Here is an 11,861-nt window from a genome sequence, read left to right on the forward strand (position 1 = left end):
CAGTCGATTTTGAACGGTTATCTTGCAAGATTTTGACAGATTCTGCCAGAATCTTGCAAGATAATCATTCATTCTGTCAGAAAATTGCAAGATAACCATTTTTCTGCCAGAATCTTGCAAGATAGTATTTTACTGCTAGAATCTTACAAGATAATCATTTCTATGTCAGAATCTTCTAATATATATATATTATATATATATATATATATATATATACATATATATATATATATATATATATATATATATTTGCGCAATATCCTACAAGATGAATTGATTAAGGGCGAGTATTTCTGACAGCAAGAGATTTGCGCAAAAGCTCTCCTAATTTCGTTGAAGCTCAAAAAAATGGCAGGCCTTGAATAATCACATTTTTGGGCATTGGCAAGAAAACTTAAGCGGAAGGAGCTGAATCAAATAAAGGGAAGCTGTTTTAGATGCAAAGAATAATACCACATAATTTTTTCATCAGAAAAAGGTAATCTAGACGTGTAGATTTGTAAATCGTGATAAAGTTGAAGGAAAAAATTTTTTAAAAGTAATTTATTTTGTGTCAACTCTTCTCAAAGGCAGATTTCAATTTGTTTTCTTCACATAATTCATATTTCCCTGATTTAAAAATCCAATTATATTTACTATTTTTCGTAAAAAACACGCAACTGTTTCATAAGTAAATTTCTGCGCAAAATGAAATGTGTTTCATGAATTAGAGCCAATAAGAGAACAGCTCGACCGGAAAAACTTGCAAGAATCTTTCATGATTCTTGGCAGATGTTTCCATTTTTCTGGCATATGTTGCAAGATAACCATTTTTCTGCCAGATCTTACAAGATAAGCAGTTTTTGCAAGATTCTGGCAGAATCTTGCAAGATAACCATCTGGTCTCGACTGGGGACTGGTCAAAATCTATTGAAAAAGATTCAATTCCTAAAATTAGCACTCAAAAGCTGTCAATTTCAAAAGTTTTTTGACAATTTTTTGCCCAGTCTTCTCATGCGGGTCCAGCCTTCCCAGAGTAAGCATGGATTGTCAACTCAGATTGTTGACTCTGGTAGAATTGCTCTATGTCTAGACCCATCAGCGAGAATTAAAGAATACAGTTTTATTTTTATGGGGTGTTTGGATCGAGAGCTCTCTTTGCACAGTTCTGCTTCTATGAGCATCGTAGCGAGAACATAATATCGAACAAAAAATATCCAAAAATGAAGAAGGCTGAAATCTTGATTCTAATAATAGTCCCAAATTGTGGATGAGTATTGAATGATACTGACTGAAACGACACAAGTGTATAAATTCAAAAGTGTTTTTTTGAGCGTTATATATCGTGTTCTACAAAATACAAAAACTCCATAGTCTAAACATTTTTTTGCAAAATCAATGCAAAAAAATTTTGTTCAAAAAAGTTCTCTGATTTCTTAGAAATTTCGCTCAGGGTCAGGCACTCAGAAATCTCTGAATCGAAGCCAAATAAATTTGTATCAGGTCTTCAGAAAGTTAGGATCTCATTTAGGTACGCCTCAAATACATTTTTTTGTCACACGATCAATGCGTATTGCTTCAAAATGCGTATCAGATCCCGCCAAATAATACAACAAATTAACTCCGGAGCTAAATTTTTTTTGGTCGAACAAAAAACAGACGGCATCTTTTCTTTTTATAAAAGTGTCAAGAATAGTTTATAAGTCGTATTTATCAGTGAAAAAATTTCACCCAATAACTAATTAAGGCCAAAAAAATTTGCGGTTTAGTTTTCAAATATGTTCGTCTTTATGGTAAACGGATAAATTGGTACTGTGAACCCGAGTATTGCGTGCAATCTACAATCAGGGATACAACTAATAGGAAGAGATGTGTAAAATGACAGCTTAATATTGCCGTCTGTAATTTATGCTGTTATGCTGTTTCAATAGAGAATGAGCTGACAAAACAGCTTTCAGTTCAGTGGACATGATATCCAAGGTGAGCCGTTAATAAATTAGGCTATATGTATGAATACAACGATGATAGACGCTTATATAACTGTAACAAATCAATGATATAATTAACATACGCTAATTTCTTTCCGAGGGTACACCAAATATCAACATGCTATCCAAAACCGCTTATTTTCCTCATTTGAAATGTTGTCTGAAAAACCAAGGAAAACATTTTTTTTCGGAAAAATAGTCATAGTGTTTAAGTATATTTGACCGCTATGATATGCGATGATATAGACCAAATTCCGTGCAAAAGACATTTTTGGCCTGTATTTCCAGAAAAAAAAAAGTTTTAGAGCTTTTATAAAAAGGTAGTGACCATTTGCACCGGTACTTTAAAAACATTGACCGTCTTGGCCATCAAAATTGAGAATTGGCCTGTTCTTTTTTTCAAAGCAGTCTGGATAACTAGCATGTTTGACAATGCTGCCCTATAGTCATTTCACAAGACGAGGACACTAGGCCGCATCTATCTCGGTATGATTTGTAAATCTATTATCTAAATAACTTCACATCTCTTACTTGAAATATCTTTCCATGAATAAATCTCAAGTTTCACTACTAAAGTCCGAAGTGCTGCTTTTCGTCACAATGTGAAAAGACATAATTGATAACATTATATGGAAAAAAACACTCAAGAACGTTCATTTCCTGCAATTATTGGACCCATTTTGACCACTTTTTAAATGAGTCTGGTTGTCCAAATATTTAGTAATATAAAAAGGTATATAATTCAAAGAGTTTACGATTTTTTTTTGCTTCTGTTCCTGGTCGCCTGATGCAAGTAAATATTTCAGGTCATTCTGATGGAGTGACGGGAGTGAAGTTTTCCCCGACTGGGCATCTGGTTGCAAGCTCCTCTCGAGATAGAAGTGTGCGTTTGTGGTTCCTTCAATCAAAGGGGAGAACACGGCCTTCAAAGCCCACTCAGGTAAGTTAAAGGTGACGAGATATCAAGAAAACGTGCCGCATTAGGTTCTTGAACGATTATGAATCCCGCTAGTATTTGTATGCGAAAGCGACACCTGCCCAAAAAATCAGATATTTTCTTAACTAGGTCATCCAGACAATAAATTTTGCGCAATAAATTGTCTTTTAATATTTGTCCGAGATTTATATCTTGCAAAATTTGAATCCGCTAATCACGGGATGTAGAGAAAAAATAAATTGAAGAATTTTATGTATTTTAATCCTTTCTCTGACTTCTTTCCCAGTCGAAACGAATAGGAAACATGTTTTTTTTTCTGGGCACCTAGGTTAAGTAACCTCTCAGTAATAAAAGATTGAAAAGGTTCCAATCACGAGTGTGCAAAGTGTTTTGAAATTTTCAAATTAGTTTAAGGCATATAGCATCAAACAAATAAAGTTGGTCATTTTAAGAAATCTAGTGGTTGCCAGAACAAAGCGGGCCGCTGTACAGTTCCTTGCCTCTCATCTACTGTGGGATGTAATTCGAAACATGTGGGCGGATATCTTGGCAACTGAAGAAAAATGCAATTTGAATTTGTTGTTAATCTTATATTTTAATTGAAATTGGAAAAAGATTTGCTGAGCACTGATTGCCTAATTGACGAAATTATACTTCAATACATCCCTCATTGCTTCTTAGAGCATTAATTACATTTGGTCTAAATTACACCAACTGGCCTTAAGTTCTAGAAATTGGGCATCGCTCATAACACGTTCTCAGGTTCTATCGTGTTATTTGAGACTTCATCACTCCAGCCAAGTATGCATCAAACAAGTGGAGCCTATTATATTACGTCAAGCTTATCTTATTCACAACTTCTATGGGGCAATTCTCTCTCAACCTGCTAACACTCCCCCTTCTTCTGTTTCACACTTTTTAAATACCTTGTCACTCTTTTGCGATCAAGTCCGGAAACTACGGTTCGGACCCATAACCTGTCACGAGGTTCTAAGCAGGCGCAAATAATATACAAACGCGCAGGTACTGGATTCGAACCAGCGTCTCCTAGTATGATGAGCTTTACACCAACTGGTTTTAAGATCTCGAACAAGGGGATTTTTCTTGTTTATGAAGACTTCATTTCTTGAATATTCTACGTGCACGTTTTACAAAACGTTGAACAAAAGTAGCTAGTTGTTAAGCTAGGCCAAACTTATTTTTCGCACCATTTGTAAAAGATTGTTCTCTCTCAACCCTCTAACATGTCAAGCAACGCGTCTAATTCAGTTGGCTCACTTCCAAGCCTGCCCGGAGTCTGACACAAAAAATAATGTAACAATGTCGTTAAAAAGTTCATACAGCTTTGTTACTAAAAAGGGGCAAATACCTAATTTAGTCAAAAATTTTTAAATTTTTCTTGAGCAATTCTATGAACGTTTGTTGCACATGCGTGAACCGCACAACGTGAACCACCAACTCCTTAACTGATCTGAGGGAAGAGAAAGAAAAAAAAATTGCTGAAACTTCAGTCACACCAGTGGAGCTTATTTCTTATGAAGCGGCATTCCAGTCGCTTCAAGTTGGACTAAAAATGAGTGAGCTAAAAAAATTATAATTCTCTCTCAATTATAAATATAAAAAGTATACTTAAGAATCTTAATTGTCAATTTTACCTTGAAGGTATCAGAGTGAATGTTTTTGTTGAATTCCGTATCTAGACTAGGTTAATAGTCGGAGAGACACTATCACCCAAAATACTAACACGAATGTTTTATTTTTAAGAGAAATTTTTTCTTCAAAGTTTACTCACAATGCTTCCGGCTTCCCCTGCCTCCGACTTGGAATCAACTCAGCTGCTCGAAAGTTAATTGATATAATAAAGTAAAAGAACAGGTAAGCAAATACGGGAACAAGTCGATTGGATTTTAACCAAAAGAAATAATTCAACTCATCACCACAATTAGACGATCTAAACTGGAACTTATCTAAAGATCCCAATTTTTCTAAAATTAATTGACCACGCAAAATTGTCTATTCTAATATCAGCCTCGCGAAACTCCAGTTCTTGACTCTCGATATTCTTAATGTAACTCTTTCATCTTTTAAGAAAGACCAACTTTAATCGAGAACAACTACTCTCTCTCTCTCTCTCTCTCTCTCTCTCTCTCTCTCTCTCTCTCTCTCTCTCTGTCTCTCTCTCTCTCTGTCTCTCTCTCTCTTTCTCTCTCTCTCTCTCTCTCTCTCTCTCTCTTCTCTCTCTCTCTCTCTCTCTCTCTCTCTGATTCTGTTACTCAAGTTGAACACCTCTACGAGGTCAGAGTTGTTTTGAGCCTTCTACAACTCCGCTGTCGCAGCAAACAACCGTGGTATTTTACTTTTCTTTAGCAACTATTCAACTCACAACGTATTAGAACGAGTGAACAACAAATTGGTTCAAATAGCTGCTATGGACTACAGCAAATGTGTCTCCATTACGAAAAGTTTGCTACTATGACTTCAAGTGAGCAATTGAATGACCTGAACCCCTTATTTATACATTGCTGACTTCTACTCAAGCTATTCCTTCTAAAACACAAGCAGTATCAGACTTATGACGCTACCAATAATCAATCGGTCAACGACTCAACTAAAAAAATAGCCTTTTTGGATGTTTAAAGAGCTCGCCGTATCTATGAAACAAAATTCCCGAAAATGACTACAAAGAAACTTGCCCCAATGTATTTATTAACTGCCTGGCAAGTTTGACCATGCTGAGTTAATTCCCTTATGGTAACTAACTTTCATAGTCTTGGTCCCCCTCAGGAAATTAATATTACACCAATTCAACTTCTAACAACACCTTTTTTATTCTTTAGACGTCTGGTTTGCCAAATGGCTTGGAATTGCAAGCCAACAGTCTTACTAACAGTTTGTTGGTCACCGATTTTCGAAATTCAGATGCGACAATTTTGTAATAACTTCTTCTTCAATTGCGACTATCTTCTTCAATTGCGACAATTTTGTAATAAAAGTAGTATTTTTCTAAATTCTACAGTAATTTAATAAAGTGTAATTGCCATAATACCCTTCGGTAAGCGTGTAAAGAACTCAGAAATCTTGCTAGTAGAAAACAGCGTTCTTATAGTTTTCTATAAAAAACTGTTAATAATATTAGCTGACAATATTGACTCCCGGGTCGATGTTTCGCCAAAAGACAATATAAAATTAGCGGTAAATAGCGATGAAAAAAAACTATTTTTACTGCAAAATGCCCGCATCTTTTAGCGTTGAATGCGGTGAATTTTTGCGGTTCTTAGCGGCGAAAATTTTTTTTCACCGCATGTATCGGAATTCATACAAAAAAGAAACTGCCCTACACTGTTTCGAACCTCTACCTCCTGCGTGTCACCAACTTCGTAATCCACTGCGCCATCGTTCATTCACGGCAGTGATATTTCCTGTGAATACAAGATAAGCGTTGAAATTAGCGGTGAATATTTGTTAGATTTGCGATTTTAGCGATGAAAAAATTTTTTTCACCGCATTCTGCTGGTAGCGGTGAGAATTGTTTTTTCACCGCATTCTGCTGGTAGCGCTGAAGATTTTTTTTTCAACTCATCCTGCTGATAGCGGTGAAAAATTTTCTTTCTCCGCCTAAGCGGTGAAAAAGAATTTTTCACCGCCTAAATTTTTTTTTCACCGCATTCATCGCATTGAACTCAAATCTTACACTTTTACTCAAATTCACCGCAAATCTTACATCTTTTAGCGATTTTTAGCGGTCTTACCTCGAACCGGGCTGATAGATACATCCCTATAGGAAATTTATATTCTATTTGCACCATACGGTTCTTCAAATAATACTAACACCTCTGAACGAACATACTCTCCCCCGGGGGAGGGGAGCTGTAATAGGAAACAGTATATCATTAATATGTTTCCAGCTACTGTGCGCTCTGTGGACTTCTCGTTAGACGGCGAGTATCTAGCGACTGCTTCGGACGATAAAAGCGTAAAAATATGGTCTGTGCACAGGCAGAAATTCCAATTCTCTTTAAACCAACATACTAATTGGGTTCGAGCAGCTCGTTTTGCCCCGGAGAGCAACATCATTGCATCTTGTAGCGACGACAAAACCCCCTCGGCTCTTTCATGCAAACTCGGCTCTTTCATGCAAAATTGTTGCTTGGCCAATTTTATTTTTTAAACGTCATTCGTCTGTCTTCTCGATTTTTCACGCTTGAGTTCATAATTTTTGCATGATCTCAAACGCTTTTCAGAATTTAAAGAACCTAAACTAGATTAATCTATATAAAGCCGCCCCCATGAGTCATTGCTTTCCAGGAGCAGTTTGTTCGTATTTAGTTTGTTATGCCATAGACTTAAAAAGATGGGAGTCCTTGTGTATTATTATATCATCGCATTGAACTCAAATCTTACACTTTTACTCAAATTCACCGCAAATCTCACATCTTTTAGCGATTTTTAGCGGTCTTACCTCGAACCGGGCTGATAGATACATCCCTATAGGAAATTTATATTCTATTTGCACCATACGGTTCTTCAAATAATACTAACACCTCTGAACGAACATACTCTCCCCCGGGGGGAGGGGAGCTGTAATAGGAAACAGTATATCATTAATATGTTTCCAGCTACTGTGCGCTCTGTGGACTTCTCGTTAGACGGCGAGTATCTAGCGACTGCTTCGGACGATAAAAGCATAAAAATATGGTCTGTGCACAGGCAGAAATTCCAATTCTCTTTAAACCAACATACTAATTGGGTTCGAGCAGCTCGTTTTGCCCCGGAGAGCAACATCATTGCATCTTGTAGCGACGACAAAACCACTAAAATTTGGGACATGCGAACCAAGGAATGTGTTCACACGTTTTACGGCAACGACTACCACATGCACGATGTGAAATTCCACAATACGGGTAGTTGCCTAGCAACTGGCTTGTCTAATGGGGGAATCAAGATTTGGGATTGCAGGGTGAATAGACTTCTGCAAAGTTATCATAGTCACGACATGTGTGTCAATTCGCTGGATTTCCACCCAAACGGAGATGTGTTGATTTCGGCCAGCAGTGACTGTACTGTGAAAATACACGACTTAAAAGAAGGAAGGTTAGTATTGGTTTTATTATTATTAAGGTTTGATGCAGTATACTGTACTAATCAAAGAGTACGGTCGTTCTGGAAAGAGTTCAACATTAGTTGAAATATATTATTCACTGATGCGAATCACTCGTTAATTTAATGAAATTGCACAAAACGAATGTCAGTTTTCTGACATTATAACTTAAAAATATGCAATGCATCTTAGTTTGGTGCAATCGTGAACGACTCAAAACGTTCATAAGCTCAGTTGATTCTCGATCAGATGCCCAAATTAACAGCGCTTTTGGTCTCTTTCGGATTCTCTTCCTACAATTATTTGATAAAGCGAAAACTTTGATCAACATGCCCTCTTAATGGGTGAAGAAAAAAAATGTTAAAGTAATACTTTTCCAATGGTCGAAGTTAGTTGATGTTGAAATAAATGACAGACGAATAGTTTTACAAAGCGATGCATATACTTCGAAAGATTAAAATTCAATAGTTTTAGGACAAGCAATGTTGACAATTTTTAATATTTTTAGATTGATTTACACTTTGCACGGACATCAACCTCATTCGGCCACTGCAGTTGCGTTCACTCGCAATGGGGAGCAATTCGCCTCTGCGGGAAGCGATAACCAGATTTTAATTTGGGACACCAACTTCACTGAGGCATGCGATCAACTATCGGATGTGTTTTCCACGGAAGGATCTAGGAAGAAGAGCGCGAAAAGGAAAATTAACCCCCCTACGAGACAGGTGGAAAGCAGACAGTCTAGTGAAAGTGGGAGTGTGATTCCTGCATACAGTAGGCCGAATGCAAGGGAGCCTCTTGCACAAATAAATGAAAGTTAGTGCAGCTTAGCTAAATCGAACATAGCGTTTTTGGTATAGTGACCTGCCATATTACGTGTGCAAATATTCTGTGATCTTTTCAAAATGGTACTGTAAAGGTATAGTGTAGGAAAACTGATCAGGAAAGAGGATGAAAATCTGATGAAAACCGTGATGTTTTATCGTGTTCAAATAAAAAAGTAAAACTGAAATTGGTGTTTGAGGTCAAAGGGAGTTCGAAGCAATTTCTGTAGCCATTCGCGTCTCTTTCATGCAAAATTGTTGCTTGGCCAATTTTATTTTTTAAACGTCATTCGTCTGTCTTCTCGATTTTTCACGCTTGAGTTCATAATTTTTGCATGATCTCAAACGCTTTTCAGAATTTAAAGAACCTAAACTAGATTAATCTATATAAAGCCGCCCCCATGAGTCATTGCTTTCCAGGAGCAGTTTGTTCGAATTTAGTTTGTTATGCCATAGCCTTAAAAAGATGGGAGTCCTTGTGTATTATTATAACAATTGTAATATTTTGAAAATTTCACCCTGACAAACCCCATCTTGTGGAAACTTGCGAGAAAACGGTTTATTTTTCGAGAACACAAAAATTCACAGGATCAAAGAGGATCTAGCAAGATACTACGAGAAGAGAAGTTCACCAATCTCTGTTATATTTGATTCATTTGTTGCTGTTTTTCTATCATTTATTTCACAAACCAATAGGGAAAAAGTTTATCGTTTTGTTTGTCACGTAATATGAATTAAATTGATAAATCAGAGTTCGCAAACATTTCTTTAATTCATTGACCTTTTACGTCTCTAACATCCGATCAGCAAATAGTGTAGTAATGCTACATTCGCTACAAAACAGAAGTATTTTTGATGTTATCTCATGCAAACATACTGTGCTATTGTCTTAATATATATCGACATAGTGTTCAACCGATCAGACTATAAAGCATCACGATAAAAAGCAAATTTGTAGTAGAAGAACTTTTTATAAATCTTCGAGGATACAATCCACTGGCTGGCAATTCCAAACCCGAAGCAGAGGAAAATTGGCACATAACAACAAACTCGGCTGAGCACGGGGGTTAAATGCTTAGCGACAGAGCTCGAGCAGTAAGAACTAACGATTAGATTATTTATTTACACTAGTAATGCATACAATTATGCGTTACATCAGATAGTGTTGACTGTAACTTACTACTTGTTTCAAATCCATTACCTCGTTAACCGCATTATTTTTTGCTCTAAAGGTAGCTATAATTCAGTCTACTCCATTTTTCTATAATGAGAGCAAATTAGATATGCACATTTGCTAACTTTTTGAACCCAAATTTTGTTCATACTCCTTTAAAAAATTTCTTGGAGTCCTTCCATTGCTTTTCCCTAGCCAAAAATTTTATACACTGAAAAATATTGTAAACGAGAATTTTTTAATGGATTACTTGTACAAAAATATTAAAAATAGACGTTTGAGTTTAATTTTGCATCATTTTTGAGCCGATCTATTCTGCCTCCCCCACTCCCAGCTTAATGGCCATATAACTTTTTACTCCTGGCAAACGTGCTATATTTTAGATAGTAACGTGCCTAATAACAGTACATAAATTATAATTGGGGGGCATAAAAAACAGTGGTGGATGCGAAACATAATAGATCTTTTCGAGCAAACAACGCCAATGGACAAACCAGTCGTACAAAATTGATCAACATACTTTTGGAACTTAACCGTCTTTTTGTCATTAGATAATTTTAATCATAGCCAGTTCACTGTTGCGCACATTTTGGATCCCTGGTCAAGAAGTAAAAAAGATAGTTTCACTAATGAAACAATTTACACGCAACCCCAATACTTCATGTCTCAAAAACTTTGCTAAGAACTGAAATTTGCTGATCCTACGTCTGATTTTTCAGGCATGCTTCGCAAGTCAACATTCCAGCCGATACAAAATACTCCAAACATTTCATATAGTTCAATCCAACATCAGCCATCTCTTCCAGACTTTTCTGGAAACTTCAGTCAGAACTCTCATCAACATTCAGCATCTGAAGTTGTTCATTCTTCTGCAATTGAACCAGCCACTTCTCAGCCGTTTATTCAGAAAGAAAAAAGTGAACAAAATGTTGCCAGAATTGATCAACAGAGACCGAAAGAGGAGGATTTGAGAGTGATGGAAAAGTTAGAAATGATTACAAATCAGATGGATATATTGACTCAAACTGTCGCAATTATCGAACAAAGATTGACAAATACTGAAGATAAGTTGAACTATTTGATGACTACGCACCGAAATCACGGGTCCTCTGTTTTCAATGGGGAAGAATAAAATAATTTGTTAATAATGAATACAAAAATTAAAAATTCCAGTCCATTGTGTTCTCATTTAAAATGGCTTTATTATTTTCTTGTTATCATGAGCATTTCTTTTTTCTCAAGCTGAGTTTGAATGATTGAGTAAACATTTATAAAAATCAAGAGACACTAAGTACTTTAGGAAGCCGTCATTACATATTTAGAGTCCAAATTTGTAATCCTAAGATGCAATGCTGAACATAGAGCATCTTAGAGATTCAGAAGTTGATCAGATTTGCTGTTTATTATCGCTTAACAGAAAACAGGTATTTATTTGATTTAATAATTTCGTTTGATTGTATTGAACTAGTGAATGCTATCAACAGGTTTTTTTTTATTAAAAGGTAAAATAGTTGGTTGATATACAAATTGTAAACAAATGGTTGATAAACAATTGGCAAACATATTGTATTCAAGCGAAAATGGATAGTTACGGAAATGTAATGTAATGTATGTATAGTGAACACACTAAAAATAGTTGAGGTATATTCACCTGAAAAATAACCTTAATTTAACTAAAACGTTAAATTAATTTTGCAGTACCTTAACTTTCGTTCCTGAAAACCATCTTAATGTTAACTAAATGATTAAGGGAGCACTAACTTAGATTTTAGCTTAAAATTTATATTGACAGTACTTTAAATTTTACTTTAATCCTTTAGGTTAAAATAAAGTAATCAGTGGAAATCACCTACCACGTAAA

The 11,861-nt window shown here is 35.9% G+C and overlaps 1 pseudogene; it reads left to right on the forward strand.

The window, feature by feature from the left end:
* Window positions 1–11,223, forward strand: part of LOC142347981 (uncharacterized) — a 22,018-nt pseudogene extending 10,795 nt beyond the window's left edge.
* The last annotated feature ends 638 nt before the right edge of the window (window positions 11,224–11,861 follow it).

Source organism: Convolutriloba macropyga, chromosome 10 (assembly GCF_964194025.1).
Source record: "Convolutriloba macropyga chromosome 10, txConMacr16.3, whole genome shotgun sequence".
Taxonomy (NCBI): Eukaryota; Metazoa; Xenacoelomorpha; order Acoela; family Convolutidae; genus Convolutriloba; species Convolutriloba macropyga.